Here is an 18,810-nt window from a genome sequence, read left to right as displayed (position 1 = left end):
CTTGCATGTCAAAAGGCAGATAATTGAAGAAGGTAAAAGATGTGCCACACTTTATTTATGCTTTCACTTGCTGGTAGAGGATTTGCTCTCTCTTGTATGTCCTCTTCCCGCCTCATCTTTCTTCTCTCCCTTTTTTGTCTGCAGTGTATTTATTCTTCGGTAATATCACATTGTCATATAGCTGATACATTTTTGGAGTTATTATTCACAGTCCTCACTGTGACAAATGTTCTGTCCTGTCTCTATGTCACAGCTGTCTGCAGGGGCTGTAAAAATCCTAAAATGATTTAAATGAAATTACCTGAATTCAAGACCTTTAAAGGTTCTTGTATTTAGATGTTAGATAAATAGTTTTTTTGGACCTCCTGAAGATCTCTGTGCTGCATTTTTTTCCCCTAATTTTTTACGTGTCACTTAAGCCTGTGGACACATTGATAATTGCAATCTGTTTCTCAAATCAGTAAAGTGGAGTACAACCTCTTACAGGCCATCAAACTGAGGGAAGCTGCAACTTCTTAAACCTTATTAAATGTCTTAAACGTCATTGCCAGTTCTAGCTGTTTAGTCCTGGATTGTGATTCATGGAAAGTAGCTTTGCATGATTCACAGTTCAGAATATTTTCTTATTCATCATGTTGGAGCCAACCAGTTTTCTTTTAAGCAAACTGTCATCTGATCGGTTACCCTGAGATAACCATATTAATTGTCTCATTGGCTTCGTACAGGTCAGTGAGCAGAAAATAGCTGAAAGTGAGTTTAAACTAGTGGTTTGCAGTTATTGCTCAATTCTTTGACCTGATTTTGTGAAAACGTGGTCATGGTTACTAGAAACATTCACCACTCCATCAGTGTACATTTGTTAGAAAATAATTAAAGACATTACAAGTCCTGTTTAAAATTAGCTGTGATTTACTGTACTATGATAATGCTGTGTAAAAATACACATGAACCATATATATATATGCTTGGGCTGCAGTGGCTACAGCTTTTAAAGTATGAGCCAAAGTGTTGGAGAATGACAGACGAGTAAAAGAATGATGATGGAAACATTTTTGGGTGAGTTTTAGTACTTTTATCCAGCACTGGAATTACAGCATCTGTCCAGCGCAGGTGTACATTGAGATGAGTCTGTGAGAAGCAACAGAAACTTATTTGCAAAAATACTGTTGCTATTGTCTTTTTGTTCTTTCTTTTCTTTTCTTTTCTTTTTTTTTAAAACATTGTTTGTGTCTTCAGCGTAGTTCCCCCCACATCTGAGCACACGGTGTCTGTAAACTTCCTATTGACATTGTATAAGCCATAGGGGACATTTTGTATTTAAAAGAAAGAAAAAAAAGTCTTGTTTGTTTTTCGCGTGCTTATAGAGATAGCGTTTCCTGTGGTTTCCTGTGGTATCTCTGTGTGCTGCAATTTACAAGTGCACGTGAATGCCGTCTGCACTCCCAAAAGTGAGAAAGTGCACATACATACACACACATATACGCAGCAATACATACACTCTGATGTTCTTTTCTTCTTTCTGTGTTGTCATCTTTGCTTGGGGCGGAGCCTCAAGGAAGTGGTCAGGCTGTGGTCATCTGTCTTTAGGGCTGATGGACAGCAGCATGATTTAGTGCATCACCTGGTGGACACTGTTAAAAATGAGCCCCTTAGATGGCATAGTTAGACATGTTTTTTCAGCTGTTGTCTACTTTTATGCACTCCCCCCCCCCCCCCCCTTGCTTTACGTGGGTGAAATTCATTTAATCTTTGAATCAGAGTTTACAGTGACATCATCGGTGCAGAGAATAAGCAGCTGCACTGACGGAAAAAGAAGGAAAATTCACCCCTTTATGAAATTGTGTTCGAAGGCAAAGTTGAAGGTCAAGAGGGAGTTTATAGTAGGACTTTTTTTTTGGAAGTGTTGAAATAAGAGAGCTGCTTAAAAGCCCACCTCTTCCTAACAGGAAACCCAGTGCAGAGATGAAGCCGAGGGGTGTAGCGCAGTTTCACCTTTGCTTTGACATCTTCTGGCTTTTCTTTACTTTGTCTGACCAATATCTGAAATCCATTAGCATCTTCCTACTTGTTTATGTGTAGGCCAGGAGGCTCCAGGAGGCAGACGGTGAACTTCATTGAATTTAAGGTTTTTATGGTATTAAGTTGAAGTGTCTTTTTCTCATTTTGACCACTTTTTTGTGTGCCAGAGAAAGACCTCTGATCTCTCAGATGCTAGCAAGCTGTATTTTGCTGTGGCAGTGCAGCCTTATCTGCGCTTGAGGTCTGTACTTTAATGGGGTTTATTGATCTAAACAACATCAGGGGTTGCGGTGATGTTATTAAGGCAGAGATAACTTCTGTGTAATTCCACTCCAACAATATATTAGCCTTTTATTGGTCTAAATAACTTTGCCTTTTAGACAGTAATGCACCAGTAAGTCACAGCAGCTCTTCATGTCGGCAGGATCTTAATAAAGCATTTCCTCTGGACATCCTGCTGCAGAGAGAGAGTGAAAAACGACAGGTTAAAAGGCATGCTGGGAAGTTTCCATGCCATCACTGTAAATTATCTCTTTTGAATACATAAATAAAACTAGAAGCGAGCTGTGAACAGGAAGGGGTGGAGGTGGGACGGATTGGTGAAAGTTAATACAAATATCTTTCAACACTCTCTGTTTCACACATGGAGGTGCTATAAGGAAAAACATAGGATGTTCCAAAAGAAGCCAAACTGGAATACGTGCAACGTCATGTAGGCAGTAGCCGATCAGTGTTGTGTGCATGTGTCTGTTTTTTTTTTTTAAAGAATGCTTCTATGTAATTTTTGAGGACAAGTGTAATTTAGATTTATCTGCATTTGTGTTTTCATTTGAAATTTTGAGAGAAAATATATACATAACATTACAATTGTGGTCATTATTGTAGTAACAGTAAAAAAATACAGTCTAACTCAGTCATTCTGCTTAACAGAATTGATTTAGATGCAATTAATTTATAAAACAAATGCACGGTTTGATTAAAACAAACAGAGTAGGGTTTTTTTGTGGCTGCTACAGGTTTGGAAAACTGTTTATTTCTTTATGTATTTTTGAATAGTTATTGACGCGTTGCCCATGGTGCATTGTGTGTATGCAAACTTATTTAATGGACATTTGCAATAATTTTTTCCTTTCAAGGGCAGCATGCTGTATATCTAATATTTATATGAAATAACGAAGCCATTTATCTAGAAGTGTATTTTCCAGGGGTTGGGGGTAGGGCTTCATAATTTGCAGCTATTTAAAGCCTTGGTTTTGGTAATGAATTATTTTGTCATCTCGGCTGTGATGAGATTCATCTTTAATAACTGTAACAATTATTTTATTAAAAAGAGAAGCCATGCATTATGGCTATCTCGCCAAGGTCTCAAGCTGGAAGGAATTCTCATTAAGAGCATTATATTACCCCGGTGTGCTTTCAGTTGGATGTCCCGCTGAAATTACATTAGGTGTCAACAATGTTTGTGTTAGAAGTAAGCAGTCATATTTACAGAGGCTAGCTTTTTTCATTTGCTGCCTGACACTGGGAGATGTATTAAAAAAGATACTAATGCTCCATATCTGATTAAGTCACGTACAGTGAAACTCCTTTAAAGTGTTGACTTTTAATATAAAGCAAGCACTGTTCTGTCATCAGCAAAGACATAAATCTTTATTCAGAACTTTTGATTGCTTGAGCTTTTTTATTTATTAATTTTTTTTGTGATTTATTTAGCTGGCACACACGACTGTAATCACCCCTCATTCCCTCCATTTATAGCTCCCAAACTATAAGCATCAGGTTGTTTGTGTCATGATTGATTTATCAGTGATTTTCATCTACATCCTGTGTTCCTTCTGATGGTTAGCGTGGTGTGCAACATTGTATTTTGTTAATGGTTCCAGGCCCAGGGTTGCTGCTAATGACATGGTTGTAATTGTTTGTCAGTGTGATAATGTGTGATTTCCTATTTCCATGTGAAGTTGGACATTTGATGAAGGAGGGATCTTGTCAGGAAGACAAAGTGCTGTCATTTGTCACCAGCTAAATGAGCTTCTCACCAGACATCCTCTCAGTTTTCAACGGCAATATCATATTCACGGATCCCCTTTTGGGCCATTGCCATGATTTCCACATTATCCAGTGCATGGTATTAAAGAAATGAATTAAGCTCGTTGTGGCTTCCTTCTACACGTGAAGCACAGAACTCCAGATGAAGGCAGAGATGTATTAAAATCACCTGATTTTGATGCAAAGGTCAGACATTGTAAAACTGAGATTTGAACTAAATCAACGATGAGAAACATGGTTTCGCTCTCTTAGTTTGTGCTCTTTGCTGACATATAGAAATATGTTAACTGTATTTCCAGAAAGACAGAAGTGAAATTACCGAGTTTGGTAATCTTTTATTCTTAGTGTTTGCTAGCAGTCATCACTTCCTTAAATTTAACATTTTTAAATGGAGAAACGGTTTCATCATCTTCACAGGAAAGACTTTGTCAGTTCATGTCACTGTGTAGCTTTTTTCAGGGGCAAAATATAGAGTCAAGTTAAGTTGAATAAATATGATTTTTGATTTGGGAAAATGAAAGTTGGGAGTTTGCTGTTGCTGCCATGCTGAACATTATTTTTACCGAAATTTGGATCATTTCTTATAGTTGCCAATTGATTAAAAATAGCTGCGAGTGATGCATGAACTGGGTTTGGGTGGTGAAATGGGGCATGCCAGAAAAAGCTGGGGTCAGTAGTTGTCGTAGAACATGAACATTAGGGGTGGGGAAAAAAATCGATACTGTGTAGTATCGTGATATTTTGTTTGCTAATAATGTATCGATACAGGGACAGCAGAAATCGATATTTTGTTACAAAAAAGGTTTTTGTGCTCTGACTTCAGAGCATGTTGATCCTTTTTCTGAGCAAGAATCCTGACATTCCTTCACTGTCCAAATGTGTTTAACTTTTTTTTGGCAGCAATAAACATGACAGTTTACTAATTTTAATTTGCATTCAGTTAAGTTGGACTAGACTGTAATACAAACCGTTCAGTTTGTCAACAATAAAACTGACTGAAATGAGAGAAAGACTGAGTGCGAGACTTTGATATTAGATAAAATGAATATTGATAAAGTTTACCTTTATGTACAGAATCTGAATATTGCAAAATATTTTTAAAAAAATTGCAATAATATCGTATTGTGCGTTAAGTATTGGGATAATATCGTATCGTGGGATGTATGGTGATCCCCACCTCTAATGAACATGACAACTTTCATTGTTTGCCTGAACATTGTATATTTGTCCGTTTCACATCTCCTGTAACATTAGAAACTTATGGGGCACATGATTGCAGCACTTGAAGGTCTTTGAAGTAGTTGTTCCCTTAACACACTGCCTTTGTTTCTGATTAAGCTTGTTCCATATTGTGGGGTTGGGGGCAGATTCTTCCTAGTTAACAATCTAATGAGCTAAACAAGACAAACAAAAGAGAGGTGCACCGAATAGGTCTCCTGAGGTCGGGGGAGCTGCCTCATGTCACAAATGCTCTTCTGTGTTACTTTTCCACTCAATATCGATTCATGTCTTCAGTGGTTATGCGCTGTCCGCTGTACACGGGTGGTGTAATCAGCTAAATGTAGCCTCTGCTTTCTTATTATTACCTGGGTGCTTAACACTGGTGGGGTTTTTTTCTCTTCAAGGACAAATGGTGTAGGAGAAGGCAGATCCCGTGTGAAGTCCCTGAGCCCTCGCCGAGCGGCAGATCTCTTTTCAGCGCCAGCTGTTCTCTCAGATACACCAGGCCGTGCTGAAATTCTCTTAATATAATTCTAGGGGCTCAGGAGAATAGTGCAAAACAAGCGTGCCAACGAGGAGAACGTTGAATTTTTCATCAGCGGGCTTCAACTAGCTGAGTTAGTGGGCAGCGCTCTCATTCATGAGCAGATGTTCAGTGCAGTTACACTCTGCAGTTAATGTGAACTTACTGGCCTCTCTGCCATTGGCTGCAAGGACGTTGGCAGCAATCTGGCATCTGAGAATTACTCCCAGTAAAAGGCACAATCCTGGAAAGCGTTACCCCGGCCTTTTTTAGCCACTTCCCAGCCCAGGAGCTGGATTGTGGACAGGGGAAGGCACTGACAGCTCATCCGTCTTCAGTCCGACAGTGATGAAACACTCGCCACTGTTTGCCGGGGGAATAGCACTGAAATTCCTGCAGATAATTTTCACATTTTACGTTCACTTCTAATGACTGGATAGATGTGAACCAACGCCACTCAGCAGGTGAAATATATTTCAGGTGTGTCTGAAAAAGAAGTACTTAAAGATACCTGCCTCAGTTGTTACAGTGAAAGAGTACATACAGATGTATTATTCCAGTACCCCTGAAAGAGGAAACTCAGAGAAGAGGCACCTGTAAGGGGGAACAGTTTGGCTCTGGTACGTCTGTAGCTGTAACCAGCTGGTGCTGTGGTCAGCCTGGTGGGCTGTATCCTCTCCCAGCCTGGTGCTTCAGACATCTGCATGCCCAGGCTGCCTAGCTTGAATTTGATGTGGTCGTACAGATCTGTTATAGTTTCATCCAACTAGGCAAAAGGCTGACTGGTGTGTGTGTGTATGCGACATCAAATTTAGTAGGTGGCATGCCAATCATCTCGAGCTTGTGTGAAAGTCATCACAGTAAAGTTGCGCATATGGGACTTAAACAGTGCAAATGACAAGCTCTTGTTTCTCTGCACGTCTCATTTTCACTTTCTAATTGGTCGTTTTCAGGTTGGCTTTACGAGAGCAAAACTAATTAGTGTTTCTAAATTCAGCAGAAAAAAAGGCAGTTGGGTTGATTGTTCTGGTTTCCTCTCCTGTGTCAGGCGCTCAACAAGAAAATAAGACTAATCATTTTCAAATTGCTCGTATTTTTAAACCCCAGAGCTGAATGTCATTCCTGGTCTCTTGGCATTTTGTTTGGCAAGATCAGGGAACCGTGGTTGCCCTCTCGCCTGTGTGCTGTCTTTGTGATTCGTGGGAAGTTTGGACTTGGGGCCAGTGGAAAAAAACAATGTGTTGTGTTTTAGGTGGGGTTGTTTCTGCTTTGATTGGGAATGTCCTGCTGACAGGAGCAGCCTCGCAAGTTTACAGTAGCTGTGACATTGCCGTTACCTTTATTCAAAGTCCTCCAGCTGCATTGAGCCCTCAGGAAGCCCAGCGCAGGCCCACATGGGCGGCTGACGGCCCAGAGAGAGGAGAATAAGCCCTGTTTGAGTTGGCAGACGCTCCCCTCTTGGGGAACTTTTGCTGCCTTTGCAGAAAGGCCAGTGGCGGCAGCTCTGGCGGGGCGGCGGTGATTCTTGGGGCAGGATGGGCTTTTTCCACCTCTCCTCCCATTCAGGAAACACATTTCGCCGTCTCTTCCCTGCATGTTTGCAAACGGAGGGAAAGAGTTAAGGCGAAGGGGCATGGGGCAGTAGAGCTGAATGACAGAGCACGGCTGTAAGAGGCTGAGCGCTAATGTGTGGCAATTTGAAAAGGGCGAACAAGCTATTTCAGAAAGCACGAGTGTTGTGAGAAGTCAGTGCAGTGGAGCTTTATTTATACTGAACAAAAACATTTACATTTTAGTGTTCTGTAAAACATGCTCTATTTTTATTTTTCCACCGCCACTGCGGGGATTCATTCTTCAGAAGGCAGTAATTAAAACGCGGTTGATCTTAGGTTAGGGAGGAGGAGTGCTTAAATGCAATTAGAGCAATGTTCAAATTAATTTGGACTCAGTTACAGTTGTTGGAATTTGTCATTATTTGTTTAATCAAGGGAGTTCTTGTTTGAGAGACTAAATCTGGATCCACAGATATGTAAACGGGCCACTGAGAAGCCTGTTCAAACCTGCCTGACATGAATATTAATTTGAAAGTGACCTTTTTGGTGACCTTTCAGTTTTGAACTCACACTTAACTGAGAGGTGCATGTGGTTGCGTGTTGTGACAGCATGGTTATTATTGAAAAAGCTGATTGTGGAAAAATAAGTATGTTCTTGCTTTTGTCACCTTCACGTTTGAAATAATTTCCACTGTTTCTCTTCTTTTTTCCATTCTGCCACCCCCACCCCTTAACTTTCCTTTACTACCTCCTCTCTTCTTCTCTCCTCCCCTTCTGCTGACTGCTTGCCGATCCAGCCAGGACACTCCAGTGGTGACATCCTGTGGAGCCATAGATTAAAGTAAGTACCTCACAGAAACATCAGTAGACACCAGCATTTGGTTAAGAAACACGACTCGTGCACCAGCTTTTGGTGCATTCTTCCTAATGTCTTCTCAAAGAAGGGCATTATATGGTAATAGTTGTGAGTTTGAATGCCACAGGATGATAAGAAAGGTTTTGCATAGTAACCGATTTCCTCTTTTCCTGATGCAGTTGCATGTTGACATGAGTTTGAATGCTTAAATGCGTGCAAGGGGCCAGGTCAGTGAGTTGTGCTGGTGTTCAGAGTTAACTGTGAACCTGAAAAGTAAAGATAGTGTGCTGGCTCATGTCTGCATCCCCAGACTATCCTAGAAGTCATTACTCCTTGTGTGGTGTATAAACACGTCAAAAACAAACAATGACCCTGGGCAGACTCCACACTGCAAAACAATTTCAAAGCCTGCAGTGTAGTGTAAACACAAAACATGGCTAACCTTCACGCAGGGAAGACTTCACCTTAAACCCGGTGTTTGTTTTATAGTCCCTGTCGACCTTGGTCAGATATAGTTTACATCTCTTTGGTTCTTTCAGGTCGATGTAGCTCGGGTTCTGTGCTGACATTTACGGTTGAAGCTTTTCAGTAAACAACATGTGGCTCGGAAACAGACTATTAATGGAGATCTTATTAGTCAGGTGTTCACATTAAAAAAAGATAGAGATGAACTTTGCTCACAGTGGTGATTGTGACATGACTGATATTCAGTGTTGTTGTAAACCAAGTGTAAACACTGCCTCGCGGAGTGTAGCTTTCCCATACAGACACGCTATGTATCGAGCAATGAATATTCATTTTCTCCTCTCGTAGACTCTTCTGCCTCTGTGAGCTCTTTCACACTGTGCCGGGGGTGACTGTAAGGCGAGGTGAACCCATATTTTTAATAAAGCCCAGCTGCTGAATGATCAAATAGAGTCTCTAATTAAGGCCTGAGTGTACACCCATGTAAAATTCTCTCTGGAATGCTAACAACCTGTGATATTTCCAGAGGAATTTGCTGTGAAGGTCTCAGAGAAGGAAAGGGATTCAAGTGTTTGGGGTTCAGAGGGAGGAGGGGCAGTGTTCGTGTGGCAAGGCAACATGTTGTTCACATCCGTGTCAGATTGAGGCTAATGAAGGCCAGGGTGATCCTTGGATGCAAGCCTTAAGTAAATGATCCCTCTTTGAATATATTAGCGCTCCGTAGCAGCGTTGTGCCTCCCCACCGTGCCAGCGCTGCTACGTGTTGTCTCGTGGTCTGACGAGGCCAGTCAAAATGGCAGTCACGGTGTTCGATCACGCCGTGTACCGTTGAGCGTGATTTCAGTTTGTTTTACAGCAGTGATGTTACATTGACTTGGTGGTGAGGAAGTACTCTGGCTGATCATTTCCAGGTTAGTGTGTCTGCAAAACAGTTTGATAGTAAATGGAAAGTATGAGTGTTGTGTCATTTGGCAATGTAAATGAGCCATCTCAAATTTTTCCCCACCCTCTTAAGAGGGATTGCATTTACATAGCAGGCAAGGGTTTGACACTCAAGCAGATGGTTCGTGTAGACAAAAGCTGAATTTACTGTTATTTTTAGTGTAGTTTTGAATTTAGTCATTTCTATTCATTTTTGTCTTTTTCGATTAATTTATTCGACAATAATCGGAAAAAAAACACAGTTTTAAATTCAGTGAACAAACATTGCTATCAGAACTGTTTCCACTGCAATTTATGGTCACAGCAGCACTTCACATGGAAATGAATCCTAAGCTAGTAATTATAAAGCACTTTGGATTATTAATTGGAAAGACAAGGACATAGAAATGAAACAATTGTGAATGCACCCCTTCTAAGCTGCTGTAGCATCTCATTAATAAATACCTTTCTGGTTCTTTAGTGCTGTGCCCGCCTTGCTGATTGAAACAATGTCATTTGATTTTCGCTGATAAAGCATCTGTGCTTCATAGATGGATGGATTGGATGGATCCAATTAGCCATAGTCATCGCTCATGTATTTAAGCTGACAGTGGAAGTCTTGCGTAGAATATCCTTGATTTTGGTAGTTTTGTGAGGCGCTCATGCAGAGTACTTTGAAAGCCCATAAAGAGCGGACTGTGAAGAATGCTCCCTTGATGCAGCTTTGATTTACAGCAAATTTTTTCAATTAGACGTGGGAGGGAAGTAATTGATTTTCAGTAGGTAGTGTACAATGATTGGAAATTCTTAAAGGATGAGAAAGTGACCAAGATCCATAACTTTTTTCCTTTCACTGTGTATTATATACAATCAACGCTGCAATTACTTGGGGCTTTTACTTAACATTTCATACAGGTTTTATTAGTAGGTAATGCATCTTTTTATACAGAGCACTCACATTCTACAACCTACACATTTACAGCAGGTTATGAGGATTGATGGCTTGTAGTAGCAGCTGCACAGGTGCACCTAGTGTCTCATAAGGCATTCTGACCTTCTGCGCAGCACATACCATGCTGGCCTGTTTGTAAACGCCAGCCCTGTTTGTAAACACGAACAGAGAGATGAGAAGCAGATTTGCCCCGGTCGCGCTCGGCTCACAAGACAGGCACAACACAACGTGACAAGCAACAGATGTGTCACACAGGCTGAAATCAAAACAGCCGTCCAGCATGGAGTTGTGCACACCATCAGACATGGATGCTGTGATGAGGCGGGGAGGCAGCGAGCACTGCTGGCAGATGAGACAAGGCAGCGCCTCTGCTGCTCCCAGCTTCCTGTCTAGAAGAGGACAGGCCTGTTTGTAGGCTGCTTTGACACTCCTAGTCACTTTGTCATCTGGGGTGCTCACTGCAGCTCTGATCACATGTACACATTGCATTCAAAGAGCGTCATATCAGCCGTGTGACAGGTAGGCTCCCAATGAGACAACAGCCAAAGGGGATGTCCTTTTCAATACACTGTGTGAGCACAAACGCACAGTGCGCCAAGGCAAAATAACATCATATGACATCATTCGGAATGCTCTTATGCCGTCTTCTCTGTTTGGAAAGATGGTGCGGGTTTGGTTCTGCCCTGCCTGATAACAGAAAGGCCTTTATGGAGATCCATGTCCACTCCGTGCAAACCGACAGTTTGACAGCAGCAGTAAGAGTGCAGCTTCACACAGGCAGCACACTAATGATGTTCTCAGGAGCTTAATCTGCCTTTTGCCACTGCCCCATAAGCAAACAACGCGGCTTCACTTTGAGCCATGGGAAGAGAAACAGGAATCCGCCATCAGAACAAGTGCACGAATGAAGGTGCGGCAACAGCTGCTTGACTGAGCACATACAACAGACTGTCACCCCACATCTGTTTACCACTTCGACAGCCACATGAGTGTTTATATCCATGAGTGTAATTGAGCTATTTTCCCGAGGGCAGCTGTAACCCACACTAAGTTATAGCCCAACTTTCCATTAAAGCGTGGGGGGAAGTTTTACTGATAGCAATCACGCTCAGCAACACTGCTATGTAAATACGGCTTATCAGCTTTGCCAATTTGGTTAAGTGGCATGTACGTGGGTGATTCATACATCTAGCTCTGTGGCTGTGACACTGGCCACATACTGTAGACATTTAATAAACATTGGTAACTTGCATCATTAACAAGTATATATGCAGCAAGAACATAATAATGAAAATGATGGCATGTCAAACCAATATTGTGCGGAAAAGATGCAAATAAACTGAAAAAATATTCAGGCTGCCATGTAGTCAAACTTAACTGTCTGCATGCAGCATGTACAGTATATGGAAATTGAAATGGGAATATCTAGATCTAAAACGTGCCATTTAAATATTCAAATGTTAACACCAAACAATATAATGCATTATGGCTTTTAGTATTTGCATACAACTCTGTTTGCTGCTGTAAGCTGGGGGTAATACAAGGAAGAGAGAGGGAGAAAGATAGTGAGGGAGAAACACTGAGCGGATATGGAGCACACAAACAAAGCCTTTGTGTGCCAGTAATAGGAAAATGACATTTGATTACTGTGTGAATTTTTATGGTAGCTTAATTTAACAGTTAATGGTTATTTTGTATATCTTTAAGTCTTTAATGTTTTAGGGAAATTACAACTTCTATCACACACTGAACCTTTGCTAATTTGTAGACAGTCATCCAGGTAAGTAAACCCCAAAAGGTTGATTCTGTTCATCTGGACGTAGCGTTTTCAGTGGGAGAAACGTTTAGTCACTCACAACAATGGGCTCACAGTTCCCCATTGTTCGTTCTGTGGTGCTAGTTTCAGGTACTGTTTGTAAGGTTGGGGAAACCTGCAGTCAGCTGAGACTGAAGAAGTCACTTGGACGAGTGACGAAACGTTTCTCCCACCGAAAACGTTACGTCCAGATGAACAGAATCAACCTTTTGGGATGTAGACGGATAATTTTAAAACAATGTAAATCAGACATTAGCTGAAACTACCATTTATTTTTGTTTGATGGAGGTCATGTTGATACATGTTTTTTCTATACTTTCCATTTTTGTAAAATGTATTCCCAGTTGCAGCGTCTCATTTTCAAGTGAAGTTCAAAAGCTCTTGCACCTGGTAAGGTCGGGGAAAATGTTAAAATTATCTGTACTGTCTTGGTTTGCAAGTTAATCATTTCCCAAATTGAATTCACATAGGGGCAGGCCAGTAAGCGAGGTCAACCACTCACCGACAGCCAATATATTTGTCCAGTCGCCAAACACAGGAGAAGTGCTTCCGTAAAAGTAGAAACCTTTAGCTCTTGAGAGCTGTGTCAGATTTATATATTTCCTTGTTCGTAATCATTCATTTACAGTTACAAATAAACTGCTGTATCTGTTACTGAAGAAAATGCTTGTTTAAGGAAGTGAATGTATTTATTTATTGTAGCACCTGTGACTTGCTAGGTGGCAGGATCAGATATCACATAGCTGCAGACAAATGAAGCAGTCGTTTGACCACAGGAACAGTGGCTGAGTTTCAGAAAAATACATTTCAAATATAAAAAACATCACCCACAGATAAAAAACAAGGTCAGTGTACAGTGTTGATAAGAAGGTCGTACGAAGTCTGAAATTTAACTTGCTTACAGCTGTAGATACCCTGATAATGAGGTTGTTACTGTTAACTGATGCTTTACCATGAGGACACTTCTTCACTCTGCACGACTGTCTGCTCAGGTGTGATGCGCCTCTGCTGCCGTCAGAGTCATTGCTGCCCTGCAGGACAGACTATATCTGCTTTTTGTTCTTGTAATAAAATTTTGTTATTAAGTTTCAAATCTGTGCATATCAAACAACAGATTTGCAAATATGCAGCACACTGGTTTGGAAGAAAAGGGCTGTGAGGAATAGATTTCACTTGAGATAATTTTAGATGTGTTATTAACATATTTTTCTTATATTAGAAATATACAGCACACAGACACAGATACAGAGGGATGGTGAAAAGAAGACAGCAGGACAGGAGTCGACCGTGGTCACTGTCTGACAGGGTTAAACTTAGTGAAGGATTGCCAGTCCAAACTGTGACATCTGTAGCCACCATCAACACGTACTGTAATTAAGTGGAATCTGTGAGCTTTAATTCTATTTGCTGTCCAATAACAGCTCCCTGTAATGAATAATTTAAGGAATAAGGGAGGCTGTTACTTGACGCCTTTTCACTTTGCGTTTAAATTTAGCTGGTGTCATTGTCCGGCAGTGTGATTAATAGTTTATCAGTCTCGACTATACATCTCCATGAAATATCTCTTTCCATCTGTCATTGAACTGCACATGGAAATTGGTTAGATTTTTAATCAGGCATGGCTTAGGCCAGTTGCAAAAGGAACCTGCTCTCACAATGCACTCACATGCAGGTAAGACACTGGATGTCGTTTGTGGAATAAGTCTTTCTGCCTCTGTGGCTCTGCTCACCGTTCATCTCTTTTTTTTTTGTTTTTTTCGTATGATAATTACATTGAGACCTCATACAGGCTAGAGTGTGCAGCCTAAATGTGGTTTTAAATAAGCCTGAGGTGCGTAACAGTGAAAGTGAGTTATGAAAGAGGCGCCTGCCACAAGGGGGTTGACCAGTGAGCCAGAGATTGGCTTCCCTGTCAAATAAAGATTAGGTCTTTATTTCACAGTCTAATCCCTGCAAATCTCTTATTGAAGAACTTGGATGGTGCAGCGCTTCTAATGGCACGGAGACTTCACTGTCTGCGTTTCTTCTTTATCTCTGAATGTACACAAGTGGATACAGCAACCTCTGGTCCCGGGTTAGTCAGTCTATTTAATCTGGATTACAACTCATATTAAGTTGACCAAGGTTACCTTAGTTCCTACTAACAAGCTGCGTTGCATTGAAGCTGCTCGTGGCATTTTACATTCTGCTGCTACGCTGTAGCCAAGTTGGGGCTGTGTTGCGACTTTTCTAGTTATTGAATATCTTCATTTTTCCCCTCTCAACTATGCAGAACATTCTTTTTATTGAATTATTAATATGAATTTTGAATTATTGAAGGAAGATAATTTCTGATCAGATTAATATTAACTCCCTGTGAAATATTAATGACTAATGTTAAAAACGATGAACTTACAGAACCATTAATATAATCATAAACAGACATAGTAGTGGTGACACAGAGTCAAATGTGCCAGGGCCGCTCCAGCCTCTTTTAATGCAGCTTCCCTTGAGGTTGGTGAATGTGAAATATTGCAGGAGTCTACTTTGTACTCAGAAGCTTGGCTAATGTCATTGGCCAGCCCTGCCCCCGGGGCTGGCGGCGGTGTCACGGGGGGAAGTTCACCAGCATTTGTCTCCAGGTTACCTTTGTGACCTTGTCCACAGATGACCTGAACTATGGCCAGGGGAAAAGTCACAAAGATGTTTTTTGTTAACATTAAACTGGTCCCCTTATCACCTGCACTGATTGGCAGCGCTCCACTGACAGCTCGAGTTATTCTGCTCCACCCCCAACTTTTGCTCCGAAGCCTGGTGGCTAAATACGACCGACCATTCTTTATCTGTTTTTCACAAGGAGTGACACAAAGTGAGTTTCATCATGCAAGCCTTGAGCAGGTTAAATCTAGTCTTTTGTCAGTTTTGATTAAAACTCTCTTTAGATTAATGATATTCAGCAAAGATTTGATCTATCATTTGCCATTCTTTGGGTTTGTTATTACGATCGTCCCATTGTATTTATAAAATATGGAAATCAGACAAAAATAAACCATTATTCTAACATAATGGTAAGCACCTCGAAAATATGGTTACATTAATTATGTTTTAAATGCTAATGCCAGTGAAGAACATAATAACGAAGACATGAAAGACTCCCTATTCAAAATCTGATAGCCAGGGAGAAGCAAATTATTTCAAATATTTGATATTTAAATTATTTTCAAATGAACTGAGACATGAGTAGAGTAGAGGCGAGTAGTTTCCCCTGGTGATCCTTCAGGGTCCTTTGTTTCCGTGGTGTGTCTCCAGCTCATTAATGTTCTAAGCATGTGAGGGAACCAGACCATACCCCATAACCCATAGCCGGATGACACCTCAGGCCCAACACACATGCAGTGCATGCGCATACATGCACACACATGCACACACGTACACAAAAATCCCTCAGCTGTTTAAAGTCCACTGGCTCTTTCAGGAAGTGATGGCCGCCGTGCTGTCCTGATTAAAATGACAATAGTCTAATTAACTCGACCCCAGTGTCAGTGCACTAAACGGCTGATGGCCCGCCAGTTCCTGTTTGAAAACCCTTTGTCTCCTCATCATCCAAAAATATGACTTTCTTTTTTTTTTTTCTTTTTTTTTTTTTTACAGCAAAATGCCTCAACCCCATTTGACGGGATTTGCTAATGGCAATTATTTCTCATGAGCTAATTAAATCTAGGCAAAGTTTTCCATTCTTTTTTTTTCCTGCTGCAGAAATCCGTCTGTACAATCCTCCTGGGATTTTTCATTCACGGTATAATATCACAAGCAGCTTCAAGCAATGCTAGTCATTTAGATTATATACAATTGTAAAGAGGTGTTTTGGTGTTCAGACTGATTATATTTGCTTTTTTTTCTACCACTTTTAATCGAATCGTTTATTGATCCAACATCATGATCCTTTCAGAGCCAACCCAAAGCCCCTGCTGGTCAACAGGTCAAAGCGCCTGATAAAAAGGAGCCAAAGATGACGCATTCAAGCAAATCGGCCAAAATCTTTTAACCTCCTTAACTAACAGTTTTTGAAAATGAGACTTTAATCCAGCCCCCATTAATCTTTTGCATTGTTTGATGGACTCGTCTAAAGTGCAGAGGAAAGAAAAAAGAACAACAACATTAAAAAAAAACTTTAATGACTGAAGAAGAAACTGCTTTTTGTTCTATTATCCTTCTGTTGGTGATTAAGGTCTGTGGGGAGATAATTACGCTTTAGTCTGGAGTTAATGAAACGAAAACTTCTCTTTTCTTGTGGAAAGGAAGGGCAGATCTTTTGTACTGCTATCTGCAGACATCTCCCACCCTTGACAGGGCACACAGAGAATTGGTTTTGTTTTAAGGTTGCAAGCCCCCTCTGCTGCCTGTCAGTCCATGGATGATATGAGGGATCTGTGAATGAAGCCAGAGTCAATGAGGTCTGCCTCCGCTGCACTAGTGAAGCTTTCTGTTCTTCCTGTGAACATAAAATATGCTGTAAAACATCAAATGACAACGTCACAGGAGGTCATCAGAGTGAAAGAAAAAATAAATAAATAAAATGCATGTTCATTCTGTGTATTACATGTTTTAGTGTTGTTACAGCAACAAGCATGTGTTCACCAACAAATGACCCCGCTTTGTTGAGCACCAAAGGAATGCACAGATTTGAATTTATCACATGGCAACACGGGGGCCATATGTGTCATCTGACTTCAGATGCCCCTTTTGAACACGTGGTGCTGTTGACTAAACTATTGTACGGTACAAATGGTGGCCAGAGAGCACATATTATGCTGTCCTTGTAGAAGTTCACATCTGGTGTGAGGAGCTATGTGTGTCACTTTATGTGTGTGTGTGTGTGTGTAGGGCAGCAACACCTCCCCACCCCTCCTGTCCCTCTTGCCCCTCCAACAGCACTCTCACATTTCATCATCTGTTCTCCAGCGCTACGGTGCTCCGGCACAAGTTGGCCGCTCTGGATCCATCTGTTGTTATTATTTTCTACTGATAATTGGCTTGAACAATGGAATGCCTGTGTCCCCCTTGCCTTTGAAACCCAACACCCTGTTTATTTTCCCGAGGTCTCATTTCTGCTCTTTTTCCCTCTATCCTACCCTCTCTCACCCCTCAATATCTCTCTCTCGCTCCTCTCCTGTCAACTTGTGTCACCTCACCCCTAGCCCCTCCTTTTCCCCTGATCCATTTGAGAGGGTTTCACATGAAAATTGCATCTTTGACTGGCCACATCAGTATGTGTCACTCAGCATCTGATGCTTCTCTCTAGACTTTCTGGAGGGGCTCAGCTTCCATTCTTTTTGTTTTGTTTTTACTAAGATAGGATTTTCTTTTCTCTCGCTTTTTTCAGGAGCTTCCCACTTGCAGCACAAACTTCTGCATTCCTGGCCCAAGAAACAGATGAGGCAAATAAGAAGGTGTGGGGGAGGGAGCAGGGGGTGTAGAGAGGAGAGTGGGAACAGCAGAGTGTCTTTAGGAAGAAAGGCATTGGACGATGGATGTTTGTAAAAATCACTTTTTCCTCCCTGCTAAAATTCAGGTTTTCCACCAGGGGGTGGGAAGAAGAGAAGCATATGTAAGGAAGAACAAGAAGATCACAAGGTGTACTTTCATTTTCATCGAGGACATCATTTAATAAAAGCCCACACCAAAAAATGACCTACTTACATTAATTAAATTTGATATTTAAAAATTTAATTAGTATTTTAGGTTGTAATTAAGTAGTTTCATGTTGAAGACTTCATGCTCTGGTGACATTTTTAGACTGGTACATTTTATTTAGTCAGAATTTTATCCTCAGCCTTGCAGAGTGCCTATTGATGAAGTAATTAGCTGTGTGTATGTAAAAGTAAAATGATCGTGTATGGTGTTTAACAAAGTGTAGAGAAAGTCAAGTGCCTTCTGTGTAACTGTTGGGAAATCCTCTGTTCGTGTCATTAGAGGCATGAGGAAGTTTTTTTTTCTTTTTTTGTTTTTCCTGTTCTGTTTTTTTTGACCGCGCTGATGTTCATTTGTTCTGTATGCTCTTGTCTAATTAAAAGAGGCTAGGACAGGTAGGGCTCCCAGCAGGCGTCTGCTCCATGCCAGTTCTTCATTTGCCGAGTGTTTGTGTTTATGCAAACGGGCCTCTTCCTGCATATTTAATTTAGAGCACAGCACCGACTTTTGTTGTGTTTTGACCACATACCTTTAGTACCTCTCAGCTCTCCCGTCTGGCCAGGCTAGTTCTCTCTCTCTCTTTCACTCTCTCTTATACACACATGCAAACTCACTTGACTGCCTCATTACTACTTAGACTACTTTCACCGCCAGCTTTCTCCTCTTCTTCAGAAGTGGATTTCAAACACTCAGTGCTTGGAGGAAATATGAATGAATATACAGTTTTGTAAACATGATGAATGTCTGTTTAACTGTTGGAAGGTA

General features: G+C 41.0%; 1 protein-coding gene across 21 annotated transcripts in view; it reads left to right on the top strand.

The window, feature by feature from the left end:
• Positions 1 to 18,810, top strand: part of foxp1b (forkhead box P1b) — a 144,587-nt gene that overhangs the window by 24,726 nt on the left and 101,051 nt on the right. For 14 of the 21 annotated variants that reach the window (XM_085160960.1, XM_085160978.1, XM_085160953.1 and 11 more), the window contains one exon: positions 8,163 to 8,206. The exons of 5 other annotated variants lie outside the window; for them this stretch is intronic. The gene's annotated coding sequence lies outside the window, so the exon portion shown is untranslated. Of the gene's footprint in view, positions 1 to 8,162; positions 18,808 to 18,810 lie in introns of all 21 variants that reach the window. 2 more of the 21 variants (XM_085160962.1, XM_085160954.1) reach the window with 1 other exon arrangement.

The sequence above is a fragment of the Neolamprologus multifasciatus genome, chromosome 5 (assembly GCF_963576455.1).
Source record: "Neolamprologus multifasciatus chromosome 5, fNeoMul1.2, whole genome shotgun sequence".
Lineage (NCBI taxonomy): Eukaryota > Metazoa > Chordata > Actinopteri > Cichliformes > Cichlidae > Neolamprologus > Neolamprologus multifasciatus.
The sequence above is the reverse complement of the archived record's forward strand: the minus strand, read 5'-3'. Positions and strand labels throughout refer to the sequence as shown.